The sequence below is a fragment of the Varanus komodoensis genome, unplaced genomic scaffold (assembly GCF_004798865.1).
Source record: "Varanus komodoensis strain SLA01 unplaced genomic scaffold, ASM479886v1 scaffold1, whole genome shotgun sequence".
In the NCBI taxonomy this organism is placed as follows: domain Eukaryota; kingdom Metazoa; phylum Chordata; class Lepidosauria; order Squamata; family Varanidae; genus Varanus; species Varanus komodoensis.
Genome location: NW_025335268.1, coordinates 72,124,474 through 72,134,864, shown reverse-complemented (window position 1 = coordinate 72,134,864; position 10,391 = coordinate 72,124,474). Strand labels below are relative to the sequence as shown.

The following is a 10,391-nucleotide window of genomic DNA, read 5'->3' as shown; positions in this document are numbered from 1 at the left end:
CCTCTCCTCTCCTCTCCTCTCCTCTCCTCTCCTCTCCTCTCCTTCAGCATGTCCAGGAGGGAAAACTCAGATGCTTGGACTTCCACTTTTAGCTAACTATGGTTTGCGGTGCCATCTAGACCCAGAACTGTAGTTACATGGATTATGGTTAGTTTCGAAGCAAACCATGGTGAATGCAAAGCCCAGTTTGTTGCCCCAGGCAAACCCTGCTAAAAGAAAAAGCTTCCCTACTCTCGGCTCTGGTGGTGGATCTGGGGGTGGGGACAAGCCCAAAGGTCGCTGCAACCTGTTCCTACTTATTCACATTGTGCTAAACAGCAGTGGCAACCTCAGGAATCTGGGGGGGGGGGCATCTTGCCCCCTCCATCCCCTTCAATCTGCAAATTTCCCAAATCTGCCATTGACAAGCATTTTAATTATATCCCCAAAATGAACTTAGTTGAAATGTGAATTTTTGGAGTAATGCAGAGCACCAGAAGGTCAAATCTGACTTGTCTGAAAGCGGAATTTGATCTTTTTTGGCACTCTGTTTTCTTCTCATTAAAAATGACTTTTGGGGTGTGTGGAGGCAGAGGGGGCGGCTGGGTCTGCCCAGGGGGCAGCCATCCCCGCAGTGAACCATGATTTAGTGGGATGTACTGGGGTGTGCACTGCTCTCTGATTCAACTTCTCTCCCTCCCCAGTCTAATTTTAGACTCAAAGGTCTCCATCCTACACATGCTTGGACAGGGGGAAAAGAAAGACCAACAGCTTCTAACATTCCCAGCCAGACAAGCTGGTTACAGAATGCCTGGAGCTGATCTTTTTCCTGCTTAAACATTTATAGGATTGCCCCCTAAGTTATTTTGGGGAAGATCCTGCTTTTTCTCTGGTCCCCTTTTGGGTGATACATGTCCTGATGCTGCTACCAAGGCCTCCCTGTTGGGTCGGGGCACACAGGATCGGGCCCTTTCCCCCTGCTGGACTCCTTTCTGAGAAGCTCTTAACCCAGAGGTCCCTCTCCGGGAGCCCTCTTGGAAGGAAATTAGGAGGCTAGCTACCCAGAGAAGGGCCTTTTCGGTGGTGGTGCCCCGACTGTGGAACTCGGGGAGGTTCGCCTGGCACCGTTGCTTCATTCTTTTCAGTCTCAGGCGAAAACCCTTTTATTTTCCCAACATTCTAACATTTAATTGGTTTTATCTTTGATTTTACCATTAATGGTCGGATGCAGTGTATTGTTTGTTGGGATGTTGTTGTTGTTGTTTGTAAGCTGCCCAGTGATTCTAGTATTGGACAGCAGAGAAAAACTTTCAATAAATAAACAAATGAATAATAAAGCAATTGCCATGGGAGTTCCGAAAAGAAAACCCCCTTGCCAAACCCACAATTATATCCATCATGCATTCAAATTGCCCCTTGTCAGAGGGAACATGAGGCACGGCTGTGTCCGGAGACGAAGGATTAATTAGTTCACCATTACCCGGCTTGAATAATCGTTTGCCTCCAATAAGGAGGCAGAATGAATGATCTTGCCCACCAAACCCCCCACACCTCTTGATAATAAAAAATGACGCCTCTTGACAGGAAGAGCTCTCAGAAATCAAGTTGCACCCCGTACCTATTTGTCCAGGAGTGCTTGTGCTCCGTTCAACAGACTGGAGCCACATCAATAACAGGGAAATTCGAATGACGGTGATGAATTTTCTACCAACCAACGCAGAGGGTTGGCCACTGGAAAGATCGAGTCGAAAAAATGATTCGCTTCTCCCCTGTATGTTTCCAAGTATACCCTTCCCCTCCAAACATGGTGCACACCTCAGTTGATTTATTGATGAGGCTGACTGATTTTTATAATTAAAATTGATTTTCAGTTTAAGCATTGCCAAGGAGGCCAATTTATTAAAAAGTCGGGGTAACATCTGTGCAGGGGAGGAGTCCAGGGGGACAGGAGGGGTGCACGAGGCATGTTCCATAGTGCCCGCCCGAGGCTTCGGCAAGGGGCGGCATAGAAATGTTATAATAATAATAATAATAATAATGATGATGATGATGATGATGATGATGATGATGATGATGATGATGGAGCATGAAAGTGGTAACTGCCTGTTAGCCACAGGGCGTGTGGATGTGCTGACTTGCGCATTTGCTGCTTCTGCATCCGTGCAGACTTGGGGTCATAAATCTTCCTGGCCTCTGTTTTGTGCAGGTGGAGATCTTATCCCTGTTACCTGCTTATTCCTGGCACCTGTCATCTCTCCTTTCTTCCTCAAATTTTATGTCACCCCAAGGGCCATAATTCCACTTCAGGGGACACCTTCCAGGGTTGGGCAGGGCCGAAAGTTAAAGGAAGTTGAAGTTAAATGGACATCCAGTGGAGTCAGTCTGCAAGCACCTCAAAGAAAATGCAGTGATCAGTAAAAGCCCACATGGATTTCTCCAAAATAAATCTTGTCAGGCTAATTTAGTCTCCTTTTTTTGTCTGGGCAACCTCTCAAATGGACAGGAGGAACACTGTGGACACAATCTACCTTGACTTTAGTAAAGCTTTCGACATAGTGCCACAGGACATTCTGATAAGCAAATTAGCAAAAACTGGACTAGATGGAAAAACTATTAGGTGGATCCAAAACTGGCTGATAAATTGATCACAAAGAGTACTTATCAATGGCACCTTCTCAAATTGGATGGAGGTAACCAAGGGGTGCCTCAGGGTTCAGTCCTGGGCCCAGTGCTCTTCAGCATCTTTATTAATGATTTCGATGAGAAAGTACAAGGAATGTTAATCAAATTTGCAGATGATAGAAAACTGGGTGGAATAATGAATACCCTAGAAGACAAAAGGAAGATCTGGGGTGAACCTGATGAACTTGAACAATGGGCTGAAAGCAACAGAATGAAATTCAGTATGGACAAGTGCCAAGTCCTCCATCTGGTAAAAAGAAACCAAATGCATTGATACAAGATGGGGAATACGTGGCTCAACAGAACTGAAAAAGAAAAAGATCTTGGAGTAATTGTGGACAATAGGCTAAACATGAGCCAACAATGTGATACAGCTGCCAAAAGGGCAAATGGTATTTTGGGATGCATTAACAGAAGTATTACTTCCAAATCATGAGAAGTAGTAGTTCCTCTATACTCCTCACTTGTCAGACCTCATCTGGAATAATGTGTCCATTTCTGGGCACCAGGATTTAAGAAAGATGCAGAAAAATTGGAAAGGGTTCAGAGGAGGGCGACAAAAGTGTTCCAGGGTTTGGAAACACTGCCCTGTGAGGAGAGACTGAGAGAAATGGGCATGTTCAGCCTTGAGAAGAGAAGACTGAGGGGGGACAGGAGATCCCTCTATAAGCACCTCAAAGGCTGCCACAAAGAGGAAGGCCAAGATCTCTCCTTGCTGATCCCAGAGTGCAGGGCACAGAATAATCAAGTCAAGTTGTGACAACCCAGATTCAGGATGGACATCAGGGAAAGCTTCCTCACTGTCAGAGCAATATGGCAGTGGGACCAGCTGCCTGGAGAGGGTTGGGCTCTTCCACACTAGAGACATTCAAGGTGAAACTGGACAGTCACCTGAGTGGGATGGTGTAATGTGGTGTCCTGCCACAGAAGGGGGTTGAATCCAAAGGCCTTGATGGCCCCTTCCAACTGTACTCTTCTGTGATTCTGTGATTTTATAAGTCTATAAAAATAGCAATAGTACATTTTGACTGATGGCTCATATTTCAGAGAGACATTTCAAAGCTCTGGAATAGGGGAAAACCTGTGCAAAAACTGGGAAAACACCACAGATGTTGGTTAAGGGGATGGAATGGAGCCAAGGAAAGGGGGCTGGTCTTACATGGAATCTTGGAAGCATGGATTGGGTCTCCCAGAGGGCTGAATGCATTGCATCTCAGTTAAAACTCCTGGGAATAAAGTGAGTGGAACAAGTCCATACCAGAAATGACACGGCACCCTGGAGCAGCTGTGACCAGCTTTAGGAACTTCTCAGGGTCCTTTTCCAGCCATCAGAAAAAGTCAACCTTCTCGCAGATTTTCAGGCTAAATATTGCAGCTGGCACTACCTGCAAAGATGAGTTTTGTAGGGGTGGGACACATGTATTCAAACAAATAGCAAAGAAGATAAGCACGTTCTCAAGGCTGAGCCGCTGGCTGGTCCTTGAAGCCCTGCAGAAGCCAAGGACTGTCCTGGTGGTCCAGTGAGCAGAAGGGTCTATTCTCCTGCCAGTGCCCCTGGTGTGAGTCTCAGGGGTCTTCCCCACTGCTTGTCATGGACTAATCTGTCACCACTCCCTTGCTCAGCCTCATTTCAAAAGCCTTTGCAATTTGTCAGTCCAGACTGGAAGCATGAAGTGGTCCTACTTGTAGAGTCTCCAGCAGTTGCCAGGGTGACCAGAATACTGAACAAGAGAAGCGAGAATCAGAGCCGTACGATTTACAATGGAAGGACAAGCAAAGCTGGGTCTGCAGTCTCCTTATGCCTCTGATGGCATTGTTGCCAGAAGAAGAGGTGGCAATGCTATATTATTATGGACATGATTATGATCATTATCATCAACCAGCGCTGTACACGGATTTAATGGAGCATTAAAGGGTGTTCAGTCTAGCAAGGACAGAACGGAAGCCACATTTTCCTGCTCCTGGACTGATCCTGATGCCTCCAGGAAGGGAGTCTGAGAAACTAAGGCAGATTGATGGAATTAGAAACATAGAAACAGAGTGAGTCAGAAGGGGCCTCCTGGGCCATCTAGTCTGATCCCCGGCTCCACCCAGCTCCACTCATGATGTGAATTCTCAACCTTATGGACAAACTGGAAGTTTGCAAATTACTGGACCAAACTGGCATCCATCCTGCACTTCTTTAAAGAACTCAAAAATTGAATTGAAAATCATTTTACAAAAATTCTTAACATTTCCCTAAGAGCAATCTTTGTATTGGAGGATGGGAGGATGGCCAATGTTTAGACAGGGATCCAGGAAATCACAGGGCAGTTTGCGTACGTTTCCAAAAATGACTTTGTATTTTGGGGGAAAAATGTGCATGAGTTTGGTTTCATCAGTGGGAGAAGAAAGCTAACATCCTGAAGTGGCACACAATGGAGGGACATCTCTGGAAAACAGGCACGGAAATAAGGAGAGATTTTCAGGTGCCAAAGTAAAACAAAGGTCGCCAGATTGAGCCAAAACAATCTTCAAGGTCAAGTTTGGAGAATGTTGTCACAGTTTTGCTCGGCTGACTGGGGCATCGGTTAGGTAGCAGATGAAAGAGGGGGAAACAGAAGGGGAAGAAATGAGAACCCATTTTTGCCATTGCCGTTGTCGCTCAAGAGCCAAATTCACTTTCAGACGATCACTCAATGATTTGAGATCATTTGCTCTCAAATGACACTTGGTGCTGAAGGCAAAAGGAGCCAGCTCCAAATTGTCACAAAGAAGAGTGTATTTTGGCTGTTTGGTCATTGGAACTTAGGAGAATGTGGGGAAAATATCCGAAAGCTGGCAGCCTGCCATATGAGAGAGAAAAAGGGGTGTGACCAGGAAAAGGAGGATGTGAACTTCTGGAGAGCTTGGGCCACGGCCTGGAGTGCCCCAGCAGGTCACACTGTTGGTTTCTTGCCACAGGGTGGCCTTCCACATCCGCTGTCCAGATGCGAGGATGCTGGGTGTTGTAGGCGGCACTCTGGAGAGGAGCACGTTCATGGCGACTGATACAGAACATTGCTCAGGGGAACTTGAATCACCTGAGCTCGTCTAAACATGCCGGGGGTGCAATTTTAATCCAACTTTAGAGAGAAAAGGGTCCGACATCTGCCAACATGGCTGGCTAGGCAATGCTGGGGGTTACAGAATTATTTTTCTGTCTAAGCATGCATAACACGGCATCCTGAATTGCTTCACTGAATACTGCAGTGGCTCATGGGAGAGGCGATCTTGAGGCCCATTGCCAAGGCATGTATCGGAAATGGGTTCATGCGGTTCTGGAAACTCCCCACATGCAACCTGTGGGCCAAGTCCATAGATTTCTGGGCTTGTGACAGAATTTGCAGAAGCAGAGCATGTGCCTGACAAAATGTTTGCATGTGAAAAGGGTTTGATCCAGGGAGGAAAAAGTCTGCATTTCCAAATGTCACAGTGGATGCAGGCAGCAGAGGAATCCAGGCAGCTCCTTGGTGGAGAGAAGGAAGGCATGGATGTCATAAAATCCGTTTCAGTTACGTTTTGCAAATCATCAGGCAGCTCTTGCTCCATGATCTGCTCACTGATGGAACTGAATTTTGGTCAAATGCATTTCTATGCATTTGCACAGATTCACATGGCTGGAAATGCACCCCCAATACTCAAATCCTACACACCCAACACGTGTATTTGCATACTTCATTCTATGTGGGAAATGAACATTTTTGGTTAGTGATTTTACTTTTCATTTATTTCTTCAATTAAACATAGAATAAAATGGAAAGCCAGTCGGCAAGTACATAGAATCTGTGCAGCTCAGAAAATGCTAATCAGCCATGGAATCTTTGGATTCTGGGGAAAAAAGAGTCCATTGGAAATCTCTCTGACTACAAGTCCCAGGATTCTTTGAGGGGGAGCCAAGGAGGTTAACCTGGTATGAAACCAAGCCAGGGTTGCAAGATATGGACTGCCTGCATCTTGTCTGGATCATCTGAGTGATGGCTTGACTTTTTTCTTAGCTGCTTTCCCAGCAGGCCTGTCTTTGCAGCTGCAACGGCTTCTGTTAGCCATGGATGCCTCTCAGCAACCCGGCCGATTGCTTTCCAGAAATTGGAGCACACGACCGCCAGGGCAGCCCCTCGCTCTAATACAGCTGCTTCAAGGAACTCAACAAGTTAGAGAAGTGCAGGCAGTCTTCCCCTTGTAAATCCGCACTGCCTGTCTTCCCTAATCCAATTATGCCTTACAAGGTGCTCCCATGCCAAAGCCTGCAAAATGGTCTCTGATATTTTTACCCACAATTTATGTTAAGCTACTCGGTGTATAATTGCTTGTCTAATCGCATGGCCTGTACTTTATTTTATTTTATTATATTATAGACTTAAGCCGGACACATTATTTCCTTCTTCTCTTCCCAGCTCTTAAGTATCATCTTTGAACTTTAGCTATAAATAATTTCTTTATGACTCCTCTGATTTCTGTCCATGTTTCAGCTAAAATGTTTGGGCTTCTGGAGAGTGGGAAAAATAATATTTTGGCTTTCTACCAATTGCACTGACAGTAATCTTTTATCTTCTAGGCTAACAGCCTGATCAGTGATTTCCAAGGCGTCTTACTATCTTTATGTGTGAATGCCTCAGTGCTCCAACAGGTTTGATTTCCAATGCAGAAATCATTACATGGATGTGGACAATGATTCCAGACCTTCATAATGGTTCTTTCTGGGTGATTCACTTCCCATGAGAAAGCAAATCTGTATTTAGATGTGCAACTCATGTGGAAACTTGGTGGAGGGAGGAGGAAGGAAAACCAAACGTGTGTTAGAGTTCGGATGACTATCAGGAGAACAAATGAATTTTTATCTGCATGTGCATACACATTTGCAGCCATAACGAGCACAAATATTCATCAGGCATGTTCTGGGGCATGATGACAATGCAGATCAGCACTTCAGAAGAAGTAGGATATTTGAGATGTTCTGTAGGCATCCTGTGTATATACAAACATAAGAATAGACACACTAGTAAACCCTAACGACTCTTTAGAAGGCCAGATAGTGAAGATGAAACTCAAATACTTTGGCCACCTAATGAGAAGGAAGGACTCCCTGGAGAAGAGCCTAATGCTGGGAACAATAGATGGCAAAAGAAGGAGGGGGTGGCAGAGGATGAGGTGGCTGGATGGAGTCACTGGGGTGGTGGGTGTGGGCTTGGGTGGACTCCGAGGGATGGTGGAGGACAGGAGAGCCTGGAGGAATGTTGTCCATGGGGTCGCGATGGGTCGGATGTGACTTCGCGACTAGCAAGCAAGCCATACCAGATCAGGTCAAATATTTAACTAGTCCAACATCGTGGTTCCTTCTCCGTCCAATCCTACCAGATTCCCATAGGAAGTGAACTACGTAGCAGGTTTTGAAGGCAGAATATGGCCCCCATTTCTTCTCTCCTCTAAGTGGTATGAGGTGGAGTACCTATAAATTTGGTGGGTTTGGGTGGCTGCCTGGATAAAGAGGGCTTCATTTTAGAGTTTTGCCAGTTCAGCCAGGGTGGGTTTTTGTTCCATCCCCCTGTCTCAGCCCGCCTTCTGAGCATGCTGCCCAGGGCACCAGTGAGCAAGGAAGAAAGAGGGTGACTGGGAACCGTAGCTGTGGGAGGGCTGCCATTTGCAGGCTTCCTCTTGGCTTGGATCACTTTGCAGGGCCAGGCCAAAGAGGAGAGGAAGTCTGTGGATTCTGGCAGGATGGATGCCCAAAGGGTTTCTCTGAACCCCCCAGTCCCTGAAAAACAGCAGATAACGACCTCATTAGTGTAAATGTAAAGGCCTCGTTGAGGGTGGGGGAGATCCCATTTGGACAATTTCAGAACCCAGAAATGCAGCAGAAACAAACAATTGCATTTCAGCAAATTCCAAGATGCACACTCCACCAAAAATTAAGAAAAACCATTTTGTGCAAAAGCATATGAATATTTCTTGAATCAGGACAAAAACCCATTATAACCCACTGCCACTTGTCAGAATGGAAGCCCTGACAACCTGCTTGGCTTGAACGGAATAGAATCCCCCACTTTATCCTGAGAGCATCACAACTAAGAACTCTTGATAGTAGTCCGCTTTTCCACTATTTGGCCAGTCCCCCTTCAAAGTTATTTAAGCCAGTGACCATCGCCACATCTTGTTATTTTGGGATGATGACTCCCACTGTCTCTGACCATTTGCCATGCTGGCTGAGGCAGATGGGAGCCGGAGTCCCACACCCTTTGGAGATTCACGTGTTCCCCACACCATAATGCAATGACTGCTGCAGATGCGTGAGAAGCTTGGCTTTGGGGTGGGAATCTGTTGGATTTCCTCAGGCCTCCAGCTCGCTTCCTTCCAGGCATCCAGCAGAAACGGAGCTCAAGCTGCTTCCACACACGTGACTTGGGGGCTTTGCCTCACGGAATCATAGAACAGGAGAGCTGGAAGGGGCCACGGTTCTGTGATTCTTCATGCAAAGAATCGCGTGCTTCGCATATTTTGTGCAAAGACACTGCCAGTGTTCCTGAGCGTTCGCAAAGCAGGTCCGAGGAGTGGGAATCTGTGGGATTCCTTGGGCTCGGCTCCCCAGAACCTAGTCTGCCTCGCAGCAGCTCAGAGTTCAAGTTCCCACCAAACACTCCCAGCATCGGTGGGCTCACTTGCCAGGAACGGCAGCGATGGCAGCACTGGGAACACTGTTTTTTGGTGCAAGTGCACCTGGCACATGTGTCCACAGCTCCATTTTTCTGCACTGTTTTCTTTGCCAGCTGTAGTGGCCTGGCAAGAAGTTTGCTTTTAAATGAGGAGTTTTGTGCCTGCGAAATTATAGCAGAAGTCAGGATGACTTGACTTATGACTGAGCTCCTGTGAAACTGTCATGGGCTGGAGGCAGGCTGATCTATCTATCCCTGGGTGAGAGAAAGGGCATTTTGTATATGCTCAGGGGCACTTCCTTTTAAATGTCTGTGTCTACTTTGATTATGATAAAGCTGGGCTTTGGCATGCAGAGGAGGCTGCAGGACTGAGCCAAGCTGCCTCCTCCAAGGAAGCTGGAAACCACATTTGCTGACATCCGTCTTTTCTTCCCCTTGGCCTTTTGCCTCCCGCTCCTCCAGAATGGCTTTGCCGGATTCTGTCCTGCCAAAGGCTCAATCTCCGATTTAATCAGCTACCGCCCCTTTCTGATAACCATATCTAGTCATGAGAAGGTTTTCTGAACTAGTAAGTCAGGCGTGCGAAGCCCTTTCCTGCACACAGGAGTGTGTGTGTGTGTGTGTGTGTGTGTGTGTGTGTGGGGCAGAATCCCAGTCACGTGGAAAAGTAAAATGGGAGAATGACGAACTCCTTGAAATTATGGCTTGTAATGGAAAGCAACTGACCCTTAGCTGTACGTCAGGGCAGTGGGATGGACGTGCAAGATCTATGGCTTCTCTAGGAGAAAGTACAACAGTCTTGTTGGGTAATTCTTCCTCTCCCTCCACCAAGTAATCCCAGGAGCCTTCCATCCGGAAGGGACCCCTCCCTCCCCACTTAAGGTGACTCCGTGCCATTCCTTGGCGCGGCCTCTGCGGGTCTCGTGGCTTCCCTCCCCTTGGTGCAGGACGAGTCATTGCTTCCCCTTTTGTTCACCCTCCCAGCACATTCCCATCCAGGCCACTTGGAGGCCCTTCCTGGCTTGCGCCCCCTGCAGGAATACGGAAGGCATCCGAGGATAG

General features: G+C 46.9%; 1 protein-coding gene across 5 annotated transcripts in view; it reads left to right on the top strand.

Annotated features, from left to right (window-relative positions):
- PLXNA4 (plexin A4) overlaps positions 1 to 10,391 on the top strand; it is a 498,163-nt gene that overhangs the window by 280,477 nt on the left and 207,295 nt on the right. The gene's annotated exons all lie outside the window — the stretch shown is intronic.